Source organism: Sarcophilus harrisii, chromosome 5 (genome assembly GCF_902635505.1).
Source record: "Sarcophilus harrisii chromosome 5, mSarHar1.11, whole genome shotgun sequence".
NCBI classification, from domain to species: domain Eukaryota; kingdom Metazoa; phylum Chordata; class Mammalia; order Dasyuromorphia; family Dasyuridae; genus Sarcophilus; species Sarcophilus harrisii.
In genome coordinates, this window is record NC_045430.1 from 136889637 (window position 1) to 136903483 (window position 13847).

The window sequence follows — 13847 nt, forward strand, 5'->3', positions numbered from 1 at the left end:
ATTGTTGGAGGGCCGGACTATAGTAAAAACAAAACCTTTGTTTTGTGGGCCTTTAAATAAACTTCATAGCCCTGAGTGAGGGGGATAATCGTCCTCAGCTGCCACATCTGGCCCATGGGTGGTAGTTTGAGGACCCCTACATATGCATGAGATTCCAAGACTCACATGAATAGAGAATTTGGTGATCATGAGATACTACATTGTCAAATCTTCACAGTTAATAACAATTCTTTCCTTGTCCATGTGATTTCCTTATCCTGAAGCTGATTCTATCTATTCTAATTATGAGCAGGTAATCTTATTATCAGTATTTAAATTTATTATTGACATTAATGATAATATCATTACCTTTTATTAAAAGTTATTTAATGTTGTGAAAACCAGAGGGAGCAAAAAAAAAAAAAACCTCTTAAAACTTGGGAAGCAAACTTTTAAAGAATTTTTTTAATAATAAATTTGAATCTCCAAATTGTAAAGACTAAAAAATCATAGAATGAGTGGCATGAATTCATTTACTGTCTATCCCATGCTGAACATGGAGAATCAAAGCACTATACTAGAAGAAAGGAAAATGTCATGTACCTGTTGGTACCTCTCCTACCTGTGTGAAATATCCTGATTGCAATCTCGATTTTAATTATAGTCCTGAGGGTTGAACTAAGTATATCTTTTATAGTTAGGAGAATAATTGGGCCCCATATATGTCTATTTGTGAAAGTAGATGAGTAAGGGAGGAAATATCATTCTTAACATTCAGGACCCATTCTTTTTAGAAGAACTAATGTCTATTTTAAATTCTTTTATACCCCAACCTATAATTTGGAAAGTGCCAGTGTGCAATCCGATCTTAATTCTTTCTCCTCCTCCTCCTGAGTTAACATACTTCTATGAAATGTTTTAATTTCTGGATTTCCTGCTGTCTCCTCTCTTCCTTGTATTTTATGCTGCTGCCATATCTTTGGCATTTCCTTTAATTCTCTGTGTAATTGAAGGGAATCTTTTTTGGCTTTTGATTTTTTTTTTTTTAAGACAGCGCTATTCTAAAGCATAATGTAAGCTATTTTTCCAATCATATTTAGCTTGGTGCACTTATTAAAATGTAAGTCTGACAATTTAACCTGAGAGTTTAATTATATTTTAGAATATTTTTGTTGTATGTTTTAAGTAATAAAGAGGCCTATACAGTCCTTACATCCTATGAATTCTATTTGAAATGCAAACTAATGAAAGACAGCTGATTCTAAACTGTGTATATATGAACTTTACTGAGGACTGGAGGGAGGTTACATTATCAAAACCTTACAAATAACTGAACCAATGGATGAATTGGTGAATATGAATCAAATTGTATTACATGACTTTATCAAATAGCTTTGAAATCAATTGTCAAATCAACAAATAACCTCATTATGGGATATGGGAGAGAAAGTTATTATTTTGAATGAAAAACAAGAAGGAACCTCCAAGAAATTCCTTATGTTCATATGAAAGAGTCTATGTCCTTATGAGAGATAGTGTGGACTACTGGGGAGAGAATTGGACTCAGAGTCCAGAAAACTAGGCTCAATCCTGTCTCTGTCATAGCCATATTGGCTATGTGACTGTAGGTAGTTCTTTTAACTTCTCAGTACCTCAGGAAACTTCTGATACTATCAGTTGCTCAATGATTGCTAGAATCAAGATCAAAGGGTACAGATGCAAAGGGTATTACCAAATATAAAATAATACAATTAATCTTTAAAAATATGGAAACCAAAAATCTCAGTGGGATTTGTAGAAGGATTAGTAAGTAATCTAGTTAACAAAAATGAATCAGGAAATGTTTAATTTTATTTAACTGCAAATAAACAGCAACAGAAACTTATTGCATCATTTTTGTCATCTCCATTATGGGAGAGGGACCTCTGGGCAAGAGAGGAGCTATGAGAAACTGACAAAGAGGCAGAACAGTCATGTGAACCTGATAATACTGAACAGTAATAGGAAATCATTTCATTTTTCAGTTGTGTCAGAATCTTCATGACCCTATTTGTGGAGTTTTTGACAAAGAAAGGGAATAGTTTGCCATTTGGAATTTAGCAGAAAATAGAAAAAAACTGTACTTGAATTTGGAGAGAATCCTGGGACTATTTGAGAATATTGATATGGGGACACTGAAGCTGAAATTTACTTATGAAATATCAAAGAAAGCATTAACATTCCAATGCTAGGTATCTGACTGAGGACATGGGACTAATATGAGGGAATGGAACATGATTTAGGGCAACAAGGAGAAAAGGATGAATTTAGTGGACTTGTGGATTGTAAAGGTCCCCATGATGGTGAGGTGACTCTCTAGTAGTTCAGAGTCAAGGTAGATAACATTACTTACGTTGAAAATTATATAGGTTATTGTAGAAAAGAATAATGGAAGAGGTTTTTTTGTTTGTTTTGTTTTGTTTTCATTCACTGTCTAGAAATTGAACTATATTTTTGCTGCATCAATACATTCTTTTATGTGGGATGTTGTTATTAGCCTGAAAATATGTGAGAGAGCTATGAAGCCTTTTGAGGAATCAAAATGAGCCAAATACTAAAGTTCCCAGGACTCCCCTGAGGGGGACTTGAATCAAAGAAATTATATGAAAGACATTTTCTTTTTCTTTTTTTTTTATTTAATAGCCTTTTATTTACAGGATATATACATGGGTAACTTTACAGCATTAACAATTGCCAAACCTCTTGTTCCAATTTTTCACCTCTTATCCCCCCCCCCACCCCCTCCCCTAGATGGCAGGATGACCAGTAGATGTTAAATATATTAAAATATAAATTAGATGCACAATAAGTATACCTGACCAAAACGTTATTTTGCTGTACAAAAAGAATCAGACTCTGAAATATTGTACAATTAGCTTGTGAAGGCAATCAAAGATGCAGGTGTGCATAAATATAGGGACTGGGAATTCAATGTAATGGTTTTTAGTCATCTCCCAGAGTTCTTTTTCTGGGCATAGCTGGTTCAGTTCATTACTGCTCCATTAGAAATGATTTGGTTGATCTCGTTGCTGAGGATGGCCTGGTCCATCAGAACTGGTCATCATATAGTATTATTGTTGAAGTATATAATGATCTCCTGGTCCTGCTCATTTCACTCAACATCAGTTCGTGTAAGTCTCTCCAGGCCTTACTGAAATTATCCTGTTGGTCATTTCTTACAGAACAGTAATATTATGAAAGACATTTTCAAACTCACATGTAGATATTCATTTCAGAAGAAAATCACAGTGAGGATATAAAAATTATAATTTAAAAAATGAGTTTGGATTAGCCCTTTGGCCTATGATAAGGGAAAATATTTCTAGAGCACAATAGTGCATGTTTCAAATATTCAAATGCATTTGTGACTTTATTGATTTGCATGTTCCATGATTTGCATATTTTAGAAATCTATCTGAAATAGAAATAACAACTCAACCCACTCTCCCCAAATCTCTTCTGCTTATCAAAAGATTTATAAAATGATTATAACTCCTTTGCTCTCCTCTAGGCCAGATGGAAATGTTTTATGTCTTCTATCCTTTATCCCTCTCTGTTTCTTTCTCCTTGTCTGTTTCTATTTCTCTCTTTCTCTCCCCACTTCTTCCTGTGTTGTACCAATATACCACAATTGATTTGCTATTATGGGGAGTTTTGCCATTAATTCACATCTTTCTCCTTCCTTGGTTACTAATTTAAAACAAAGAAGAAAATTTGATTTCGTCCTTTCCAGTTAAACTAATACCATGTAACACTATTACTTTTATATTTAAAAATGATCATGGTACATGAAAAAGAACTCTTGAGTGTGAAGTCAAAGGAGCTGTTTTAATCCTGTCCCTTCTATTTAGTTTAATTATGACTTTGGGGAAAATCATTTAACTGCTCAAAGGCTGAGTTTCCTGAAAAGTAAAAAGATATTAAGATTAGATAACCAAGAAGGTGTCTTTTAGGTCTAGATCTATGGTATTATGATTTTAAATTGCCATAGAAACTTTGAAGGGGAATTCTATTTTTAGCTTGTAAGAAAAAAAAATAAAGAAAATTTAAAAATTATTATATGATGGCATATTTGCATGCTAAAATTTCTCTATAACAATGAATGTGTTTTATCACCTTTCTCTCCCTTATAGCACAATATTCTCCCTCCCTCCCTTCTTTGTCTGTCTCTCTCTGTCCCTCTATCTCTCTGTCCTCCCTCCCATTTTCTCTCTCTCTTTCTCCCTCTCTCCATGCTCTCTTTCCCTTTCCCTCTCCCTCCTTCCTTTCCTCCCCCTTCTCTTCCCCTCCCCCTACCCCCTACATATGTGTGTGTGTGTGTGTGTGTGTGCGCGTGTGTGTGTGTGTATATATATATATATACACACACACACACACATATGTACGCAAAAAGAGAGAAAGATAATAGGAAAAAAAAATAGAAAATAGACTTAACATTAGAAAAAGGGCCTTTTATCTGACAATCTCCCAGAAAAATGGAAAATTGAAGCAATTTAACAATTGAACATTGTTAAATATCCATAGAAATAAGGCAAACAAAAATGCTTGCCTGGAAAATTTTGAGAAAGAAGTTGCCTGGATTTTTTTTTTTATATTCATCATTTGATTCTGTTTGTAGATAGAAGAACTGTGGTAAGAGGCAGTAGGATATAATGAGGGAAAGCTCTTTGGTCAGCACAGATGAGACGACTAGGTGGTCCAGCAGGAAGATTTCATGAAAATCTGAATTTTAATCCAGCCTTAGACTCTTTTACTTAGACTCTTGTAACCCTGAACAAGTCAGTTAATTTCTATGTGCCTTAGTTTCCTAAACTGTAAAGTAGAAATAATAATAGCAAATAACTCCTAATACTGTCAGACTCACATGAATTGATCTTTGTAAAATGCTTAGCAAAGCACCTGGTACTGAGTAGGTGTTTAACAAATTTTTGTTGTCTTCTCTTCCCTATGTTGAAGTTGCAACTCTTTGATTTAAATTGTGACCTTTGCAAAGTACCTTAATATTTCTGAGCCTAAAGGTCCATACCAGTAAATTTATGAATAAAGATGAATGGGGTGTAGGAGGAAAGGGGAGAGATACAGAAGTTGGGAGAGATGCTGTTGAGGAAGAAAAAGTGAGGGAGAGGAAAAAATAGGCAGAGATACAAAGACAGAAAGACACAGAGAGACAGACAGAGACAGAGAATCAGAGAGAGAATGTATGACAGAGAGAGGGAGAGGCAGAGGCATCAAATGTTTATTAAGCACTTAAGTTATATGCCAAAAGCTGTGCTAAGGGTTGAAGATATAAATAAAAAAAAAAGGAAAAACGATTCCTACCCCCTGGCTGTTATTTTCATTCTAATAATAGAAGACAACATAAAATAGGGTTAAAAATAAAGGGGGAATGTCAGATCTGAACAAAGGGGAAAATTTCAATTGTTCCTGAATAAGCTGACTAATAAATCACAAATAAAAGTGACAATTCTGCCTAAATCGATCTACTTGTTCAGTGTCATACCAAACAACCAAAATATTTTATAGAAGTAGAAAAATAATAAGAAAATTCATCCAGATGGCTAAAATGACAGGAAAAGATAGTGACAAATGTTGGAGGAGTTGTGGGAAAACTGGGACATTGATGCATTGCTGGTGGAGTTGTGAACAGATCCAACCATTCTGGAGAGCAATTTGGAATTATGCTCAAAAAATTATCAAACTGGGCATACCCTTTGATCCAGCAGTGTTACTACTGGGCTTATATCCCAAAGAGATATTAAAGAAGGGAAAGGGATCTTTTTGTGCAAGAATGTTTGTGGCAGCTCTTTTTGTAGTAGCTAGAAACTGGAAACTGAATGGATGTCCATCAATTGAAGAATGGCTGAATAAATTGTGGTACATGAATGTTATGGAATATTATTTTCTGTAAGAAATGACCAGCAGGATGATTTCAGAAAGGCCTGGAGAGACTTACATGAACTGCTGCTAAGTGAAATGAGCAGAACCAGGAGATCATTATACACTTTAACAACAATACAATATGAGGATGTATCCTAATGGAAGTGGCTATCTTCAGTAGTGAGAGGATCCAAATCAGTTCCAATTGATCAGTAATGAATAGAACCAGCTACACCCAGCGAAAGAACACTGGGAAATGAGTGTGGACCAGAAAATAGCATTTGCACTCTATATGTTGTTGTTTCCTTGCATTTTTGTTTTTCTTCCGAGGTTATTTTTACTTTCTTTCTAAGTCTAATTTTTCTTGTGCAACAAGATAACTATAACTATATATAATTTTTTTTTTACAAGCGTCAGTTTTTGCAAGGGTCAGTGTTGAAAAATTACCCATGCATATGTTTTGTCAATAAAAAGCTATAATAATAATTAAAAAAATAAAATTCATCTGGAAGAACTGAAGGTCATGAATATCTAGAGAATTAATTAAAACTATACAAAGTATGATGACTTAGCAGTAGCAGGCCTAAGTAGGCAGCTATCATTAAAACTATTTGGTATTGGCTAAGAAATAGAGTGGTGGATCAGTGGATTAGATTGCATACATACAACACAATGATCAAGGCCTATAGTAATCTTGTATTTGATAACTCCCAAACTCCAGCTTCTAGGATAAGAACTCACTATTTGATAAATATGGCTGGGAAAGCTGGAAAATACTGTCAAAACCCTGGCAAGAGAGCAAGGGATAGTTTATCTATTAGATCTTTGTAAAAGGGATGAATTTATGACAAAGAACTGGAGAATAATATTAAAAAAAACAAAATAGATAACTTCGATCACATTAAATTAAAAGGTTTTGCCCAAACAAAACCAACAGAAACAATATTAAAAGGGAAATACAAAGCTGGGGGAAAAATTTTACAATCAGTGTTTTTGATAAAGGTCTCATTTCTTTTTTTTTTTTTTTTTTTTTTTTTTTTTTTTATTTAATAGCCTTTAATTTACAGGATATATACATGGGTAACTTCACAGCATTAACAATTGCCAAACCTCTTGTTCCAATTTTTCACCTCTTACCCCCCCCCCCACCCCCTCCCCTAAATGGCAGGATGACCAGTAGATGTTAAATAAAAGGTCTCATTTCTAAAATGAATGTAGTATCACTACAAATTTATAAGAATACAAGTCATTCTCCAAGTGATAAATTGTAAAAGGAAATTAACAATTTTCAGATGATGAAATTGTAATGGGCATCCTTGCTTCACCCCTTTTCTTATTGGGAATGTGTCCAGCTTCTTTCCATTACAAATAATGCTTGCTGTAAATTTAAGATGGAAACTATTCTAGGGCTTAATATGCGATTTTCTTCAGTTATCTTTTGTATGTCTTTTCTAGTTAGTTTTTTTCTGCTGTTTAAGTAGTTGTTCTTTTTTAGATACTTTTCCTTCCTTAAACTTTTGACTGTCATATCTATCTCTTATTACTTTTCTCATTTTTGCTTCTCCCTCTTATTTGGTTTTTGAAGTGTTTTATGAGCATTTCCAAGAAGCCTCTTTGGGACTGAGATCAGTTTATCTATCTCACTCTTTGAGATTTTTTCTATCGACATTCTGTCTGCATCTGAGTTTGTGTTTTGATTTGCCCTGTCACTATAGTAGCTTTCTGTGTTCAAGATTCTTTTCTGTTTGTTGCAGACTTTTTGCTTTCTCAGTTGGGACTGGAAGCTGCTCCACTGATTTCCCTCTCTATTGAACCAGGACTGAGGGTCTTACTTGCTGATATATTATGATTAAGATCCTCTCACTGACTTTCCTAGAGTCTATCTGACCTAGGCTGAACAACCTTTTCACTCCAGTGAAACTCATCTTTCTTGAAGTTTTTCCAGTCTATCTTGAGCTGGAGAGTGGTTTCATTCCATCAGACTCTATTCAGAGGCTTGGTTTCATGTGGTTTTCAAGGGAAACTGAAAGAGCTGGAGCAGCTTCCTGACTTTATTCTACCATCTTGATTCTACCCCCCCTTCCCCCCCAGCGGCTTCTTCTACAAACATTTTTGCATATTTGCATCCCTTTCCCTTTTATATGATCACTTTGGGATACAAATCCAGACATTGCTCAATTAAAGAATATGAAAAACTTGATAGGCTTTTGGGCATAGTTCCAAATTGCTCTCCAGAATATTTTGATAGGTTCACAACTCCACCAAAAATGTATATGTCTCAGTTTTCCCACATCCCACCAATGTTTATCATTATCTTTTCCTATCATATTAGCCAATCTGAAGGGTATGCACCTCAGAGTTGCCTTAATTTGTATTTCTCTGATTAATAAATCAGCACACATTTTATTCTGGATTTGAGAGCATCAACACCAATATTTTTTCAAGTTCTCCCAATCTGTATAGTTACTGAAAAAAAGATAAATGTAAATAAAACTTTTTAGTTCTCATTATTGTAGTCATGTGAAAAAACACTTTAATTTCAAAATCTGATTGTCAGTATTCTTCTGCATCTCAATTTAATCATTCATTTAATGATATGACTTTTTAAATGCTATTTACATCATTATCTTTTGAAGACTATAATTTGCAGAGTTCTAAATTTAAAGCTGAATAATTAAGAAAGTAATCAACCTGTGGTTCTTGCCAAGAACCTACCAAGACATTAGCAGAAGCAGAAAGCACATATTTGAGAACCTACTATGTACAAAATAACTGCTGTATTACCTATAAAAGTCTAAAGAGATCATAGGATTCTATTTTTATGGATTGTAGACTTGGTCTAATAGCCATCCATCTTAGCATTGTATTTTAATCCCTCGTTAGGAAGGGGAAGAGCTCATTCTTAATCATGAATCCTGGCAATTTTATTAATTGTGGTAGAAAACCTTTCTAACTATTTTCTTCCAAATTGCTTTCTCTTAGAGGCTACTGAGAACTTTAAAGGAATTAACATTTTTCTGTCAGTGGGAGATAATTTCTCTTTGTGTATTTTCCCTAAATAGCATGTATGAAAAATGTGGGGAAACATGGTATAAGTCATCCTGGCTCAATAGGCTAAGCACTTTGAATGCCTCTAAATTCATAAATAATATAATAACATGACTATATTTGATGAAATCTACTGACAATATGCCAGGTGAACATTAAATGTAGAGACCCACATATAGACAAGGTTTCTTTGTCATATGAAAAGTCAACATATGAGGTTTTACAATGATTTATAGCCTCAGGAAGAACTATGGCTTACATTTCAAGACTAGGAGTTAGAATGTGATGTATTTTTTGGCCACTACCAGCCTAACTGGACAAATGTAGCAACCATTGCTATAGTAATTATTTCCCCTAAAAATATAGAAAGCCATGGTTTCCTATCCTCAACAGCACACTCCTACACACACACACACACACACACACACACACACTCCCCTCCAGGAATCATTATAATTATCATTCTATACTCTGGACTTTTTTTGATTTGACTGAGATTGTATACTATTTGAGTTAGTAGAAAATTTAAAAATAAAGTACATCAATTGATTCCATATATAGAAGTTCAATTTGCTGGCATCTTTTCAGCACATTAATTTCATATATTGAGAGATTTCTGTTTAAATAAAATTCAAAAATGATAAGATATATTCATTTTTTTGCCTTTTGAAAATGTTTATCATTTTTTTTTATTCCACATTGCATCCATTTCCAGATATACTCCTATCTCTTCCCCTTTCCAGGAAATATTCCTTATAAAAAGAATAAAAGGGGCACCAAGGGTGCAGTGGAGAGCATATGGTCTCTGGAGTTAGGAGGATTTGAGTTCAAATCTGACTTCAGTTGCTTAATACTTGACTAGCTGTGTGACTCCAGGTAAATCACTTAACCACAATTGAAAAGAGAGAGACAGAGACAGAGAGAAGAAAGGAGAAGGAAAGTAAAGAAAAGGGAGAGAGACAAGGAAGAAAGGGAGGAAGGAAGGAAGGAAGGAAAAGAAAAAAAGAAACAATTCAACAAACCTAACACATTATGAAGTCTCACAGTATATGCAGTTTTGAATAACCATAGTTCTCACATCAATATCTTAGTTTTAAGAGATCAAAAGTTATTTACAATATATATTCAATTCTATAATTTATTGAATATTAATTCCTTTTCCTTTCCCACCATTTTGAAATAAATAGTACAAGTATTTTTGTTCATAATTCTATTATGTCAATATCTAATAAGTACTTGATACTGATCTGTCTAAATCTACTTATCTATCCCTCTATCCATTCATCTAGATATCCATTTACCTACCTACTGACTAATTTATCCACTTTTTTAAATGTCTTTATCTTACCCTAGATCATTCCTCCTCTTCGGGCTCCCTATTCACTTTGGTGAGTTCCTTCCAGAACTTATTTTGGGAATGGTCCCAGCTGAACCTAGAAAAATAGGTATCAGTTGGTCTATTTTTCATTCCTCTCCTTGCTCTGACCTGAACCTCATCACCATGCTTTCATACAGGGACCTTGTTCATCTCCCATCCTATTCCTCCCCCTTCGTTTAAAAATTATTTATTTTTAATACACATTGCTTTATTAATTATTTTAGGAAAGAAAAATTAGAACAAAAAAGAAAAGCCACAGGAGAGGAAAAAAACTGAAAAAGGAAGTGAACACAGCAGGTGTTGATTTACAGTCAATCTCCAAAGTTCTTTTGCTGGAAGTCTATTGGGATTACCTTGGATCATTGAACACCTGAGAAGAACCAAATTTTCCATAGTTTATCATCGCACTTCTTGCTGTTTTTGTGTAAAAAATGTATTCCTAGTTCTCCTTGTTTCACTCAACATCAGTACAGGTAAAGCTTTCCAGGCTTTTCTAAAATCAGCTTGTTCATTTTTTTTTTTAGAACAATAATATTACATTACCCCCATATAGCACAACTTATTCAGTGATTCCCCAAATGATGGATATCCATTTCTTTTTCAGTTCTTTGTTACTACAAAAAGAGCTGCTATAAATATTTTTGCACATGCAGGTCCTTTTCCCTTCTAAATGATTTCCTTAGGATACAGACCCAGTAATGACAGTGCTGGGTCAAAGGAATATGTAGTTTGATAGCCCTTTGGGCATAGTTTCAAATTGCTTTCCAGAATGGTTGGATCATTTCACAACTTTACCAAAAATGCATTAGTATCCCAGTTTTCCTACATCCCCTCCAACATTCATCAATATATTTTCCTGTCATCTTGGCCAATCTGAGAGGTATGAGATGGTACCTCAGAGTTATTTTAATTTGCATTCCTCTAATCAATAGTGATTTGGAGCATTTATTCATATGACTATACATGGATTACCCGGAATCTGGAAGTTTCTACAATAAAAGGATCAGAGGCCTGGAATACCATATTCTGGAAGGCAAAGGATCTAGGGTTACAACCAAGAATTAACTACCCAGTGAAATTCAGCATCATCTTTCTTGGGAGGAGATGGACCTTTAATGAAGTAAGAGACTTTCAATCATTTCTGTTGGGAAAAAAAACAGAACTAGACAGAAACTTTAATCTATAAATACTCAAGAGAGCCACAGAAAGGTAAACAGTGGGGGGAAATTATCTATCTGTCTATTATTTTTATATTTATCTATTTTATATTATCTATTTATAAATATATTATATCTATATTAACATTTAATTTAAATTTATATTTATATTATATATTTATTATATATAATATAAAGTTTAACATTTATATATATATATACATACATACACTGTTTATATTTCTAGATGAGAATTGTTGTCTGACACTGGGAAAGACAGAAGGTGCATCACATGGGTTTAGGGTATGGTTGTGAATGGACTCTGATGTGATGACATCAAAGAAAAAGACATTAAGGAGTGGAAAAACATCTGTACTGGAAAAAGAGAAAAGGCAAGATATAATGGAACAATTAGTTAACACCAAGAGGCTCAAAAGACCAGATACAATGGAATGGGGAAAGGGAGGAAGATGAGCATTGTCTGAAGCTTGATCTCATCAGTTTTGGTTCTAAGAGAGAATAACAATCATTCAGTTGGGTATAGAAATTTACTTAATCCTATAAAGATATAGAAGAAAAAAGAAAAGGGAGGGACAGGATAGAATGGAGAGTAGAAACATTAGGGAAAAAAAGGTAAGAGAAGCAGGGTAGGGTTGATAGAAGATAAGTTAGTGGATGTGGAAAGTAAAAAAAAAAATATCACTAGTAAGAGAAGGGGGAGGAGTGATAAGGTAATTGGTGTAAGAACAGGATGGAAAGAGAGAACAAAAGTATATACAGGGGAGAAAATGGGGATGGAGGGAAATGCAGAGCTAATTATTATAAATGTTAATGTGAATGGAATGACCTCTACAATAAACAGAAGCAAATAGCAGAGTGGATTTAAAAAACAGAATCCTACAATATGCTGTTTACAAGAAACACATTTGATAGAGACACATACAAAGGTAAAAGGCTGAAACAACAGTTATGCTTCAGCTGAAGTAAAAGAAGCAGAAGTAGCAATTCTGAGCTCAGATAAAGCAAAAGTAAAAACACATCTTATTAAAAGTGATAATGAGGGAAAATACATGGTGATAAAGCATATAGTAAATACCGAAATACTAGCAATATTGAATGCATATACACCAAGTGGTAGAGCAGTCAAAATCCTAGGAAGATTTTAAGCCAGTTACAGGCAAAGCTATTTTAGTGGGGGACCTCAACCTTTCCTTCTCAGAATCAGACAAATCTAACCACAAAATAAATAAGAAAGAAACTAGGGAGGTTAATAAAATCCTATAAAATTTTCTAGATATGATGGACTTCTGGAGAAAATGATATGCCTTTTTTCTTGGCAGTACATGGAATCTAAACAAAATTTGATTATTTATTAGGGCATACCAACATTACAATCAAATGCACAATGGCAGAAATAGTAAATGGTCTTCCTTTTCAGACTAAAATGCAAAAAAAAAATTCAATAAAGGGCCAGGGAAAGATAAATACCAATTGGAAATTAAACAATCTATTCTAAAGAATGAGTGACTCAAACAACAAATTACAGAATTCATAATTTCATCCAACAAAATGACAATAATGAGACCACATACTAAAACTTATGGGATTCAGCCAAAGCAGTTCTGAGGGGAGTTTAATATCTTTAAATAGCTACATAAATAAAAAAGAGGAATAATTTAATTCTCCAATCTATAGAGAATGGAAGAATTTATGAGTAAAGAAGAACTAGAGAGCATTATGAAAAGCAAAATGAACAACTTTGATTACATTAAATTAAAAAAAGAAACAAGATAAAAAAGGAAGTACAAAGCTGCAAAAAATCTTTATAGACAGTATATCTGAAAAAAGGTCTCTTTTCTAAAATATATAAAAAACTGTGTCAAATTATAAAAATATAAGTCATTCCCCAATTGATAAATGGTCAAAGGATATTAAAACACAATTTTCAAATGAAGAAACTAAAACCATCTATATTTATATGAAAAATGCTGTAAATCACTCTTGATTAGAGAAATGCAAATTAAAACACCTTCAGATTGACTAAAATGACAGGAAAAGATAATGATAAATGATGGAAGGGATGTGGGAAAATCAGGACATTAATGCAATTTGGAACTATGCCTAAAGGACAGCAGTGTGTCTACTGGATCTATATCCCAAAGAGGTCTTAAAAAAAGGAAAAAGACACACATGTGCAAAAATGTTGTGCCAAGGAACTGAAAACAGAGTGAATGCCCATCATTTGGAGAATGGCTGAATAAGATAGGGTATATGAATGTTATGGAATATTATTGTTCTTTAAGAAGTTTTCAGGAAAATAATTTCAGAAAGGCATGCATGAATTGATGTTAAGTGAAGCAAGTATAACC